Raw genomic sequence first — 15,260 nt, forward strand, 5'->3', positions numbered from 1 at the left:
ACCAAGGTAGTGAGTAGTAGCAAAAAAGACTGGGCGGATAGATTAATTTAGGCCACTTGGGCCTAGAACACAAGATGGAAGACCACCACCAGGTTCACACCCTATGAGCTAGTCTATGGGAAGAAGGATTTGTTGTCAATAGAGTTTGAATTCAGTACCCTAAGGATGGCATCTTAGCTGGACCTAGACCTCAGCCATGCACAAAAGGAGAGATTACTTCAGCTCAATGGATTGGATGAATACATATTTCAAGCCCTTCTCCATACAAAGGTAGTTCAACTTCAGAGAAAGATATGGAAAGACAGAAATATCAGGGAGAAGCAATTCCAAGAGGGAGATTGGGTGCTACTCTATGGCTCAAGATACAAGGATTTCAAAGGAAAGCTAAGGACAAGGTGGTTGGGACCCTACAATGTGGAGAAATGCAATGGCAATGGTTCAATTCTAATTAGAACCATTGATGATGAAGCCATCCCCATGCTTGTCAATGGACATCGATTGAAAGTCTACAAGAAACCCCTCTCCAAGCAAGAGTTTATTAAAGATGTGAATAAAAAAGTGATGGTCGTGGAGCATGTCTTAGCTTCCACTTCACCCATTCATTGAAGAAAAAAGAAAGAAATCAGGACTCAAGTGAAAACCTCCATGAGGCGCTTGAGTCCCATCATTGGGTTGGAAACCTCTTCTGAGGCAGCCTAGTGATGTCAAAAGAGAAAAATAAAAAGGGAATAGAGTAAGATCCCTAGGTGAAAACCTCCCTTGGAGGCACCCAAGGCAGGCAACTAAGGTGAAAACCTCTCTGAGGGGCCCTAATTGTTTTCAAAAAAACAAAAAAAGAAAACAAAAAATAAGAATAAAAAAATTGAACTTTTATTGCATCACAGGTTTGCAGGAGGACTACAGGGAGCAAGAGAAGGTGCCAAGGGGAACCTGAAATTCATACCAGCATCCATATCATATTCTCCACACCTCCCTCCATCATTTTTGGTATCTCTTTCACTCCACTATACCTTTTTTTTCCAAAACTGTGTTTTCTACAAGAGGCTCATGTAGGAATTACAAAGATCCGAAAATGTCTACAAAAAGTATTTTGAGGGACAAGGAAGCTTCATGAAGAACTATAATCCCTCTTACCATCTTAAAACTAACTTGCCACCATTTCCAAGCCCGCTTCACACTCCAATCATCAATATTTCTTTCTTCCTCTCCAAGAAAAAAGGCATAGAAGAACAGTTTTTTAGTTTTGAAAAAAAAAAACAAAAATAAAAGGAGGAAAAAGCACCACCAACTTCACCTGAAGCTTACCTACTATCCCTCCATCTTTATCTACACCTCTAGCATCATTCTCGAGCTCCAAACACAGGAAAAGCTGAAGTTTCAAGGGAAGAAGTAGCTACAAGAGCTCCTGTAGGAATTCCTATAGTAGCTGATCCCATAGAAGTCCAACACCAGAAGCAAAAGAGTGCACATCTACAGGTTGAAAAGGCACATGTAGCTTAGATCTAGCAAAAGAAGAACCTACAAAAACACACAACAACACATCAGCAAGTAGAGATAACATGAATAAAGGGAAATGAAGGCATGCAGTAGAGAAAGCCACAGCACCTCACAGAAAATACACTCGAATCACAGGTAAGTATCTAAGTCACTCCTCTATTTTCATTTGTGTAATTAGAAGTCATATGAAGGCAATGAGATGGTTGAGGTCGAACGAGGGAAAGGTGGCTAGTTAACTTGGCCACCTTCATTTAGTTGAATTCACTTATCCGAGAGGTCACCCACACATGCGCACAGTCAACTCAAGAAAAAGATGCCAAGGACAGGTAGTGAGAGGAAGAGTTAACTCCGATGAAATAATGAGGGATGATTACAAGGAGGGGCCATGATGACCAAGCAGGTGGGGACCAACAGTCCTAATTCAGGCAATGTACACCTTGCCAGCACAACACTCATAACCAAAAATATCGATAAAAGGTAATGAGCACTCCTCTCCACTCATTCTCACCACCTTTTCTTCATTTTATCCTCGTAACTCAGCCACACAGTAGTCTTCTTGTGCCCCCACAACCTCATAACCACCATCCTCCATCGATTTCCTCCATATTCTTGTTCTCAACATTTTCTGCAAGAGCACATACAGGAAAACTACAAGAAATCTAAAGGAGGGATAGCGAGCTTCTACAGGAGGGGTAGTGAGTCATTTTGAAGGGAGAAACCGCGATTTTTGGCATGAATTTTAGTCTGAAGAGGTAGGGTTCATGAATTCCCCCTGTTGAATATCAATATATGAAGGAAGTGGTCTCAATTTGAGGATGAAATAAGTCTTTAGTAGGGTAAAAATACATAAAAGGAATTTCTGTTTAAAAAAAAAAAGCACAGTCCCCTTTGTCTCCCTATTTCTCTATTTTTCACAAAATTCTTTGTCTCCACCTCCATATTTGGTTTTTCAAAAGAATTACAGGCAGTATGATAGGGGGTTTATGAGAAAAGAGCCCACTAACTCCACTAGGCTCCATGCACATCCTCAAGTGGTGGACATATTTACAAGGGAAAACTGGATGAATTTCTTTGAGAAGTTTAGAGGGTTTGATGATGAAATTGCCAAAGAATTTTCTCTCCCTCTGGTCCCTTACACAAGAAATCATGCTATTGTATCCATTAGAGGCCTCTCCATTGAAATAATCCCTGAATTCATTAGTAGGGTCACTACCTTTCCTCTTGGGATGCCTTAGCGTAAAGATGAGAAACCAATTGGCCAAGCTACCCAGAAGAAATTTTTCCAAGATAATGAAACCCCTGTTGAAGATAAAAATGGAATTAGGAGGGCTAGTATACCATATCCCTCGGATGAAGTTAGCTACCAAGTGATCAAATACATTTCTTGTGAGGGGATGCATAGCATTGTCTATGGATATCATTTCAGAATCCTCTATGACTTGAGATATGGCATGGATACCCCAGCACCTCAAAAGCTCAGTATCCCTTACTTTCTCCTTCAGTCCCTCATTGATTCCAAAACCAAGGTACAAGCAAGAAATTCACAAAAGTTAGCTCACCATGGCCTAATCAAAATCCTAGTAGAGGAATCCCTCCATACCTTTACACTCCCTATAGCATGGGAAGTTTTCTGAAATATGACACCTAAGGATGACATAAAAGCATTAATCTATGATGTCAGTCCTATTGTCAATCAGGAGGAAGAACAGCAAGGAGAAGAAGATGAAGCCATTGGTGACATAGTAGAGCAAGAAAGGAAGGAGGAAAGAAAAGAAACAAAGGAGGGAAAAGTTTAAGAGATAGAAAAAGAGACAGAAGAGGGAGCAAAGGAGGCAGAGAGGGCAGAGTAAGGAGAAGATTCCCCTGAAACTTTGGAAAGAGAAGTAGCAGTTGCCCTAACTACCCTCAATACACCAATCAAACAGAAGCAGAAAAGGAAAAGAGAAACCTCCATGTATTTTAGGGCAAGGAAGAGTACAATAATTAAAACAGGAAAACCTCAGCCCTCCTCAAATATTCCCATTACCATTGAAGATTCACCATCAACCAAGGTGAAAGAATTTCCTTCCAAGACACCTATAACCTGCGAAAGGGGGACTCCAAGATCTTCTACATGGAAGGGAAAGGAAGTTCTACACAACCCCAAACCAGACCCACAGGAAGCTAAAACAGTCCTACAGAAGACACTGTCCCAACTAAAAGAGACCCAAAAGATTGAGGAAAGGATAGGAGGAAAAAGAGAGGTGAAAGAAGAAGCACTAAAGCTACAAGAACCTGACCCCAGCCTAATCTTGACTCCTATTACAGAATACTTGAGGGAGGCAAGATAATCCCACAGAAATTTGCAATTCCACTATTTTTCGAGGAAAAAGAGAGAGTGAGAACACATAGGTGGATGCAGATAGCCAAATCCAAAGGAGTTGAGGATATTGGCCACATGGAAAACAAACTCAGGGAAATGGGAAGAGAATTGAGTGCTCTCAGAGACAGAAGCCATTACAAGAAGCCACCTTGAAAATGAGAATTAATTACTAAGGGGGTGCTACAGGAGAAAGTGACTCATTTGGCATACATGGCCAGCTTATCCATGGAAGCATTACAATGCAAAACACCAGCCAAATCTTATGGCTTCCATATGAAGGATCAATGGCTTCAATTCCAAATAAAAACTTGGGCACAAAGAGGCATAATGCCTTTCCAAGATTACAGGTAGTTCATGGATTTTTGTGACCAAAGCACCTCTGAGGACAAGGTAAATATGGAAGAGTTATATCTACATAACATGGCCCTCACAGACCTAAATGTGTGGTACCCCAATGCCAAGCTAGGGGATCTCCAATTAATGGCCATTGCCTCATGGATGAACCATGAATAATTAAGGGTAGTAGAAGTGAAAATATTTCTGATAAAAGAGCAGAATGAACCATTAATGATAAGAGCTAGGCCATCATATCCTATGGCATTCATCAGCACACACAACTTGCTTGCCAATGACCCTTAGATTGCCCCTAAATATCTATCTAATCAGGCACAAGCCATTGTACACTTCGAAGATATGAAAAGGCTACCTGGGGATGACTATGTGCATGCATGCATGAGAAGATGGAACACCCTACCCGATAGCTTGCAGATCAGAGAATACCATTCCCCAATGAGGCTGAGGGAGGCATTGAAAAGAGTGCCAATGTACAAGCACCCCATGCAGAGGTTGAAGGCCAACTGGATTGGCCTCAAACTGAGTCCTCCACTCTTACTAGACATGCTGGAAGGCAGAAGAGAAGAAGAAGAGGAGAAATGGAAGGAGAGAGATAGAATAGTATGATTTTATGGAGAACATGAGTAGACCACATCAGAAGCTTGGAATGCTAGGGAGGCCACCAAGGCCATAAAAGATGAAGAGATTGACTAGGTTGCTCAGAGGATGAGAAACATCTTCAGTAGGGGGGTGATTATGAGCCTCATAAATGGGTAATTATATGGGCTCATTTTACCTCCTAACTTACTCAAATCAACAATTCTCTTAGCTTATTGTATGATTTTCTGATTATATTTATGCTTATAGGGTGAGTTGAGTTAGTTATTATGCCATGTGGTCTAACATGTATTTAATGCAAATTATTGATGGATTTCAAGGTCAAAGTCAAGGATCTAGTGGAAAAACTGTAGCAATAACTTGAAGTAGATAGAGGATAGGACTTATAGGAGGGAATCTCCCTCATTTATTGCTCCCCACTTCAAATTCCCCTTCATTCAGCTCAGAGTACAAGCAGCCGAATCATGCACTATAAGGCATCCGAGCAAGTGGAAGATGATTGAGAGTTATCTTGAGTTTTGGGAGACAAGCCTCCCTGATTTTAAGGATGATGTTGGTAGCTTCATACATATAAGTAGAAAGGCCTAGGGCCTCACTAGGGTCAGATTTTCTTTGCTTGTGTAAACTTTTCTCAAATTTCCAGGTTACTATTTTGTGACAGTTTTATGTAATCTTGCTATTTTTTTATAATGAAGATGGAATCGTTTTTGAGCTAGCACTGAGTTACATCAGAGGGCTGAAGCTCTTGGGTTAGGGCCAAATCCATGTAGCCAAGCTCCTCTTTACTTGTAATTGTATTCTTTACTTCAGTTTGTAGATTAATTTGTTGTTAGATGTATTTTCCTTATGGTTGAGAATAGGTTGCTTTGATGATTCCAGTATCTTGCTTCCATTTATGCTTTTTGTAGTAGGTTAAATAGTGATCGGAAGAGATTAAAAAGGTTAGAAATAGTGCCTTGGCATCTCTTGCTCCCTCTGGGACCATGATTTGAGGCAAAGACTCTCTTGCTGCCCGAAAAACACAGATTTTCCTCATTCCTAGGATTTCTAGTGTTTGCAGCTCTCTAGTAGGTTGATAGTCTAGTTTTCCTTTGCTTTAGATCTCCTTTATCATGTTCACTTCCTCATTTGCAATATTCCTCTTCCGTGCTTTCCTTTCTTGCAACATTTCTTATAATTTCCTTTCAGACATCATAGTTTAGACCATTTTTATGAAAAACTTTGTTTTCTTAGGATGCACTCGTTTCATTTGTTTCTTGATTTTCTTGGTTCGCTGTTACTTTCTATGCAGCAGATCTCTTCCAGTAGTAGGCTAGCTTACCAGCAATCACACCCTCCATTTGACACATGTCCTACAGATCTTCCAAACCTCACCTCAATTCTACCCTAGTTTCCTTCATTTTTCATATAACTTCTTCCTCTCTCCTTAACCAAACCCAATCAACTTTCTCTCTCCTAGTGGTTCATGGTAGACCTTGGCACCCTAGCACCTCATCCCAAACTTCATCCACCTCTTCCACCCACTCTCACGCCCCAAAGAAATGAAAATTTCTCTCGGCCTCCTCTTGTAGGCCTCCTGTAGTTTCCCTGTTTTCCTCCTATAGTTTTCATGCGTCGTCCTGTACTTTTTCCTGTAGGCTTTCTTTTGAAGGCTGAGTGTGGGAAAAGCCTCTAGAAGGCCACCTAAGACCTCCTAATAACCATCCACACCATCCTACATCCTCCCAAGCTCCAAAACCACCCTTTAACGCCACCTGTTCGATGCCACACTCACACACAATAAATTAGATGCATGATTAAATTCACATAAAAACACATAAAAATCCAAAAATATGTTTTTTTCTTATTTAATTCCAAAACTAGCATGGTTAGATGTTGTTTACTTCCTCGAGTAGGTAATGGAATTTCTTTCATGGTTTTCATAGTGTTTTTGGCAAAAGTAGGATTGGCTTGTTAACTAGGCTTTACTAAGTTTTGCTTTACATTCCAGTCTTTCTCCTTTCTGCAATTAGAATAACATCTGTAGAGTAATATTTCTTTTCTTTTATCACACATAGAGCTTCTTCTAAAATCTATAGAAGTTGGCTTGAGCTCGTAGTGGTCTCGCACTGGCTGACCAAGTGATAACCTGCAGTGAGAACTAGTACTTGTGCATATTGCACCGATGCTTACAAGTTTGTTACGAACTACCGGGTTGATAAAAGTACAATTGGTAGCCCATGAGTTGCAAAATTCTTGCTGAAATATTGGCGCTCACCATCTGCCAATAAACGATCCCCTTTTAACAAGGATCCTGGTCCTTTTCCTTGCTTTGGAAATATTGGTCCTCCTTATATGGCTACATTGTCCCTTCCCGAATTCATGCTAGGTTTACCAGTATGGTTGTTTTCAATGTTGTTAGTCCCAAATGCCCAACTTGCTTCACAAGTGAGTTATACATTTCCCTCATAATGGACACCTTGTGATCGTTGACCATCTTTCAATTGTTAGTCTTGATCTAGCTACAAAACATCTAACTTCCTTGAGTGTTCCTTATATGAAAGTGTTATCCGTATCCATACAAATAGGTCATATGAGCATAGATCCTTTTCTATGTCAAGATCATTAAAAAATGAAACAAACCATTATGAACATAGTTCATTTCCTATGTCAAGATCATTTAAAAATGAAACAGATTTCCCTCCAATAAAGTCTTGGGGGTAGCTTCCTCTATTCATAATGTTGGAATTAAGCCACTAGCCTCTACAGGTAAGGTTGGGGGAAAATGTACCGAAGACAAGCTTAGTATTTTTTCCTTCTCGTGTTCATAAATACATGATATTATATGGAATTTGTATCTACGAATAAACACATTTTCCCTAAGTGGGTAGATATACTTAGAATGATAGAAATAAATTAGTTTAACCTTTTCCTATAGTAGAGAGATGAGATGAAGGAACTTACTTGTAGTCTTTCGCTTCCTTGATCCCCTTTGAATTTCTCCTGATGCTCCCACTTGAACTGAATCCGCTCAATTGGTAGCTGTGTCAACAGAAACCAAAACAACAAGGATCAAAACATACATGATCTATATGCTATAAACTAATGGAATTGAAGACATTGAAACACATAATCATCATAGATATGAACAAGAATATGAGAAAAGGAATAAACAACTTTATTAATGTAGAAGGAATAGTTTCCCCCAATACAGTTCTATCCCGTGTCACTCCTCCAGCTTCAATCCAACCCTCGTCACACAAAAAGCACACCAATCCATAAACATAACATTACTTGACATGAAATCAAATCTGAAACCAACATTATTTCCTTACAATCTTCAGATTCTATACCCTCGATCACTATGATGAGTGCTCAATTTATAGGGAAATGGAGGTGGTTTTGTCATAAATTGGGTATTGAATGGCCTTCCAAGATTGGAGTTAGTTTCCATGAAGTAAGGGATGAGAGGATAGGAGGTTAATTGATCCATATCCTATCCAAATTCAAGCTCATCAGATGAGATAAGAGATGGGATCCTTCTAGAATGATCTAAAATCAAGGAATATTCCTAGAACCCTATGTAAATTTTGCTCATTCTCACCCAGCGCAGGTGTAAGTGGGCCCCAGTTCATTGAAGTGTAGGAATACATGGGCCTACCTACATTGCAGCATAGTTACCCCTAACCAAGGTTTTGCTGGTGTCCCAAGGAGGAATTTCAGGAAGGTTTCAGGCCAGGAAACTTTCATGGATGGAAGCATTCAATGAGATGACTTGTCTAGGGCAGGTAAGAACTGAATTAGGATTTGATGAGCCCTAATTGTACTGATCTGAATGTTGGGAGTGATGTGACCAAATAGACCTATAACAGTTTCCCCCTAAAGCATGAAGTCGGAAAGGATAATGTCAAGTGATATGCTTTACGATGTGACGGGGAGGACCTAAGGCGGATGGTGACTTGTATCAATTACAATACATAACATCATGATATCTTTGATTTTTTCATGAATTTTTGAGTGAAGGCATACCCATACTCAGCATATAAACTTTTCATTACATGTACGTAAATCAGATAGTCGTCTATAGATATAGACCCATGATAGGATGACAATCTATGTAAATACATTGTACAAATGATTTAGTACTCTCTTGAAATCACAGCCCAAATAGATGAAACTAGATCCAGTGTCTTCTATCTTGTCCAATAATTTGTTCAAGTGTGAGTCTAACCATGTAAAAATATGATCTAAAGTCGAAAATGGGAAGACACCGTTTGATTACCAGTGAATGATGTAAGCTGTTAATAGACATGAGAGAGATCACTGATAATGATAATGATTCTCAAGGTACTACAATATATTCTGCATGGTGTGAATAGTTGTTTTGATGTTGAACACCATAAAAAGTCTTTTGATCAAAGGCCAATGATGTCAACCTATCGCCAGATGTGAGAAACGTACCATTGATGTATGCAAGCCCCAAGGTACTGGAAGGGTGTTTCTAAGTCAACTTCCTGGATAATGTGCTGATGTCGACAAGAAGTGACTTGTCACAGAAGGTCCTTGATGTATCCCCCATCAACAATACCAAATGAGTGTAATGATTTTGGAGATATAATGCGATTGACGACATAAGGTTCAGGAATGGTGGTCATGAAAATAAAGGTTTATGAGTATTGCAAAGGATGAAGTTTACTGAATGACTTCTCTTGATCATGTCAGCGACACTGAATCAATTGGAAACATTGACCCAATACCAAAGTGATGGATGGTATGATAGACCATAAGTATGATAGCCATCAAGCAGATAACCCAACCCAAATAGTCACAGAGATGAAGTGAAAATGTCATGCTCAAGAGAAACTTGCTACCATAAAGTGATTTATCCCTTTTCCCATTTTCCCCAGTCATTACTAACTAGTACCTCCTTATTTTTTAACAAGCTTGAGGAGGATAACATATGCTTGTAGTATAATTCCACCCTTTGGGTGAATCCATCATTATATGATGTTTTAACGAGTCTAGCGAAGCTGAAACTTAGTCTTGTCATGATAGACAAGTTTGTCGCTATTTTATGTTTTAACGAGTTCAACAACAATGAGAACTAGATCCTTTTCATGTTTAGAGAGTTTGAAACGGGACAAAAAGAAAATTGCACAAGTTATTTTTCATAAATTTGTCTCTCAAGTCCAAAAAACTGTAAAATAATACAAGAGAGAACCTATTGACCATGTTCGATCAACGTATTCCTTATTCATAAATAATCTATCTCAGTCCAGAAAAGGGTTAAACTTATACTGAGTAGATGTCATTTTGAATCCATTTACGAGCTAAAAAGGACAAGTTCTCAGCAACATTTTCATATTTCGAGAGTCTAAAAAGAGCTTAAAGGGGACTCCACTTAGAGGAACGAGTGGTGTCTAGGATAGCAACTAGTTTATGTGACTTTGGAACTTCTCAAAACATGTTTATTTATGTGAAGAGGCTCGCTAGTAAGACCACTTGTTGTAACTGTTCCTCAAAAAGGGTAAAACAACCAAGTGAAATCATACGATCAGACAAGTAGATAGTGACGATGGAAGGAGAAAAACGAAGGCTCGTCTGAGGGAAAGGGCTGATAGAATGGAAATAACAAGGATTAAAATGGAGATGGGTTCATTTTTACAGAGGCTTGAACCATAGTGAACTATGCCTGGATTCAGTTTCATGTTTACACAAGCTTGAAACGAAAAACTATGCTTGAGATTGGTTTACATGTCCCCATCATGATGACTCGATTCTAGGTGCATGCCCCCAAGCTTCATTGCATTCACATAAGTAGACTACTTGTGGCTATCAGGTGGATGGAATGAAGGTTCATTTACAAGATCAAGTGAAAGTCTCAACTGGTATTTTACGAGATCCAATCAAAGACTCGAATTGGAACTTTGCTCCAGGGGACCTTGTTTCTTTTTTTAATGAGCTTGACACAAGACAAGGAACTATGCTCAGATTCCTTATTTCATTTTCTAACAAACTTGAGACAATACAAGGAACTATGCTCTGCGACCTATTTCATTTTTTAATCAAGTTGACACAATAAAAGAACTATCCTCATATTCCTTGTTTCATTTTTTAATGAGCTTGACACAAGATAAGGAACTATGCTCATATTCCTTGTTTCATTTTTAATGAGCTTGACACAAGACAAGGAACTATGCTCATGTTCCTTGTTTCATTTTTTAATGAGCTTGACACAAGACAAGGAAATATGCTCATGATTCCTTGATCACAACCCATAAGAGGTTGCCATATAATTGACCCATGGTGGGGAAGATACCATTGGGAAAAAGGACCATTTAGGGAAGATGGTTGACTGGAAGCCATATTTGGACCGAGAAATGAAATCTAGTCAATGGTGACAATTCTGCCTTCATGCGGGAAACACATCACTCAAAAGAGTGTTGAAACAATAGCTCCCATGTCATAAACATAATTGTGCCCAAGAATTAAATGGTAATCCAAAGGGCCTAGAACTACCATCACATTGAGGTAAACAATTTTTCACCCCAAAATAATAGGCAACTGAGGAAGGATCCCTAATGGTTGACTACTTCCTCTGTTAAAATCCAACAGATTATGGGTAATAGGCACGAGTGGTGGTGAACTGATCACCTTCCAAGTAGTGGAGGAAAGGATACTCATAGATGCACCTTCATCTATATTAGTGCCAGATACAATCATATTATAAACCTATACTATGATCCAGAAAGGCACACAAGAAGGAAGACAGAATCCTGCCAGCTAATTCCAATCAAAGGAAGTGACCAGACTACTTGCAGGGGATACCATAAGAATGGTTAAATTACCCCCTTGAGTTAAGAGAATGCGAGGATTTTCCTCCTATCTTGATGGAATAGGAGGGTTGCCTCCAAGATCATTGGAATCTAAAGAAATGAAAAGAACCTGAGTGGTATCATACTCACTCTCTACAGGAAAGGTGCAATTAACTGATGGTGAAATTGGGTCAATTATTTCCTTGACCTGTAATTGGTCAGTTATAGACTCATGGGATTCACATTCAGAGAGTGTGGGTTTGACCAACAGTTGATTTGGGTCAGTCACTTCATAAACTAGTGAAGGATTAAGGGAGAGTCTCCTGTAACCATATGGAAGTCTTTGCGGAGAAGCAGGATGGTTATCCAACACTTTTTGGGCTTCATCCAAATAGGGAAAAATGTGAATGGCATGATTCCCTTCTCATAACTTACAGGGAAACTTAACTTTACCCTTCTTTCCATGAACTTTATTACCACTAGTTGATGGTGTGTCACCAGCATGACCTCTAGAAGTTGATGACACAGGATGATGTGAACGAGAAGACCATTCTTTTAAGATCTGAGGAATACGAGAAAAATTTGAAGAAGATGGTCTCCCGTACAAAGTTTGCAAGGATATCAAAGTTTTTGAGGCTTATCGGATGGTTTCTCATCACAAGTTGCATTCGAAGTAATGGTTTCTTGGTTCCCCCTTGCTGAATTTTCTTCTTCTTCTTCTTCCGTTTGTTCTTCTTATCCACCTAGTTACTAGTGTCAATACTTTCACCAAGTGAATAGGAAGAAGGGGAGGAAGAAACAACTGATGAAGAAGGTAAAGGATAAACTTTAGGATCAACTGGAGGTTGATTTTGTCCAATTTTAGGAATATTCTGTTTTGGGGCCAAGGAGGTTGAGAAAAACCATACTGGCAATGTGATGGTAAGTCTCAGAAGGGACAATGTAGCAATATAAGGAGCACTAATATTTCTGAAAGGAGGAAAAGGACTAGGATTCCTATCAAAAGGAATTCCTTGATCGGTGGACTCTCGAGTTGTTGCCATATGTCTCAACCTAAGATCAACTAAGGAGTGACGTGGAGGATGTTATCCATGGTAAATTAATTTTATTTTAATCAAAATAACATAACAAAACGAAAGAGGGATAATATAGGAAAAAGGATTACCAAGTAACTGTGAACTGCAATAAACTGCCTTAGTAAACCAAGGACTTAACATACGTGCAATAAATTGCCTTGTATCACAGTGTACAAGGCAGCCGACTCAGTTACCTAAGGATGGAAAGCAACCTAATTTAGTCCCCCCATATATACCCAAAAGTACGTGGAGACCCAATCCGTGTTAGCACTGTCTAATGCAAAACTGCACAATGAGAGAATTCCTTTATACTTTTTGTACTATAACATTGCCTTATATACACGAAGGTATGTGGAATGAGGTATCGCACTTGAAATGTATTGCAGACAATTAGTGACAACTTCTATGTTTAACAACATCGAACATGTCTCTAGCCTAGAACCTCTAAATTTTATGCGGTAAGTTACAATGCTCCATTAGGTTAATTGAGATAAACTTTAAGTTGATCTTGTTTAAGAGTTTATCTTTCAAGTTCACCACGTAAGCTAACTTTGACAATGAATTGATAATGATAAAGAAGTCACTTAAGAAACGCAAAACAATCAAGGTCAAAGTAGGGCTAGGAGAAGAAATACAATCTGATTTCAGAACCATACAAAACATTGATCTTTCAGCAAACAACATTAGAAGAAAATTTGGAAAAAACCAAGCCAAATGTGGGTTTTTTAGCTCTACATGGATCAGCGCAGCCCTGAGTGGGAGACAATGCGCTACAGAGCACTATCTCTAAGCCAAGGGTGCACTGTTGTGCACTGTCCCCTAACCGAGGGTGCACTAGTACCAACACATTCCTAGAATAAGAATTCTAGTGCAAATTTCGACCAAAAAAGTTTCAAAGTGACTGAAAAGAGATCAACGAAGTCAAGTAAAGTCTACTAGGATGTAATATGATAAGGGTAAACTACCAAGAATGACAGTCCTTCCCGAGTGGAGTCGCCAATTTTTTATATGGAATTTGTATCTATAGATAAACACTTCCCTAAGTGGGTAGCTACGCTTAGAACAATAGAAAGAAAGTAGTTTAACCTTTTCCTATAGTAGAGAGATGAGACAAAGGAACTTACTTGTAGTCTTTCACTTCCTTGATCCCCTTTGAATTCCTTTCCTCACTCCCACCTCAACTGAATCCGCTCAATTGCTACCTGTGTCAACAAAAATAGAAACAAAAATGATCAAAGCATACATGATCTATCTACTATAAACCATTGGAATCGAGGACATTCAAATTCATAATCATCATAGATATGAACAATAAAATGAGAAAAGGGAATAAACAACTTTATTAATGTAGAAGGAAGAGTTTCACCCAATACAGTTTGATCCCGTGTTACTCCTCCAACTTCAGTCCAACCCTCGTCACACCAAAATCACACCAATCTAGCAACATAACATTACTTGACTTGAACTCAGATCTCAAACCAACAGTATTTCCTTACAATCTTTAGATTCTAGTCCGTTGATCACTATGATGAGTGCTCAATTTATAGGGAAATGGAGGTGGTTTTGTCATAAATTAGGTATTGAATGGCCTTCCAAAATTGGAGTTAGTTTCCATGGAGCAAGGGATGAGAGGATAGGAGGTTAATTGATCCATAGCCTATCCAAATTCAAGCTCATAGGATGAGATAAGAGATGGGATCCTTCTAGAATGATCTAGAATCAAGGAATATTCCCAGAACCCTATGCAAATTTCACTCATTCTCACCCAGCACAGGTGTAAGTGGGCCTAAGTGCATTGAAGTGCAAGCCTACATGGGCCTACCTGCATTGCAGCGTAGTTACCCCTGGAAAAGGCTTCGCTGGTGTCCCAGAGAGGCATTTCAGCAAGGTTTCGGGCCAAGAAACCTTCATAGATGGAAGAATTCAATGAGATGACTTGTCTAGAGCATGTAACAACTAAGTTAGGGTTTTATGAGCCCTAATTGTACTGATCTGAATGTCAAGAGTGATGTTCCCAAATAGACTTGTAACACATGAGAATAAGTTATCAAGTATACTTTTATCACATTTTTGGGCTCATAAAACTATACGAAAATTCTACTTTTTCTATATAAAATTCAATGAGGTTGGAAACACTCTCAAACATTCGAAAACAATTAATGGTATTGATGAAAATGAAAGACAAATGAGAATGTCACTTTTATTTCACATTACTATTACCTAGAATTGGTAGGGCACTATGGTTGAATATCAAACATTCCTACTTATAAATTATTTGTTTTAGGAAAAATTCAAAGGGGATGCCCAAACATCCTCCTTTAGAGGTGCCTATACGTCTCCCTTTAGAGGGGGGATGCCTAGAAGCACCCCTTTTGGGGAAATTCATTCCCAACATTAGGGAAACACTCCCCTTTGCCTTTTCTTGAGCTTCCCCAAAAGGGGGAAATGGGGAAATGTTTCCCTAGGTGCCCCTTGATCTTGGGAGCATGGGAAACATGAGGAGAATGCCCCCCTCCCTTGAAAGATGGTTCGTATAGATTCTTAATTTATTAATTATTATTATTATTATTATTACTCTTT

This window comes from Pinus tabuliformis, chromosome 5_1 (genome assembly GCF_031772625.1).
Source record: "Pinus tabuliformis cultivar Carrire ecotype Pingquan chromosome 5_1, CPIR1, whole genome shotgun sequence".
Lineage (NCBI taxonomy): Eukaryota > Viridiplantae > Streptophyta > Pinopsida > Pinales > Pinaceae > Pinus > Pinus tabuliformis.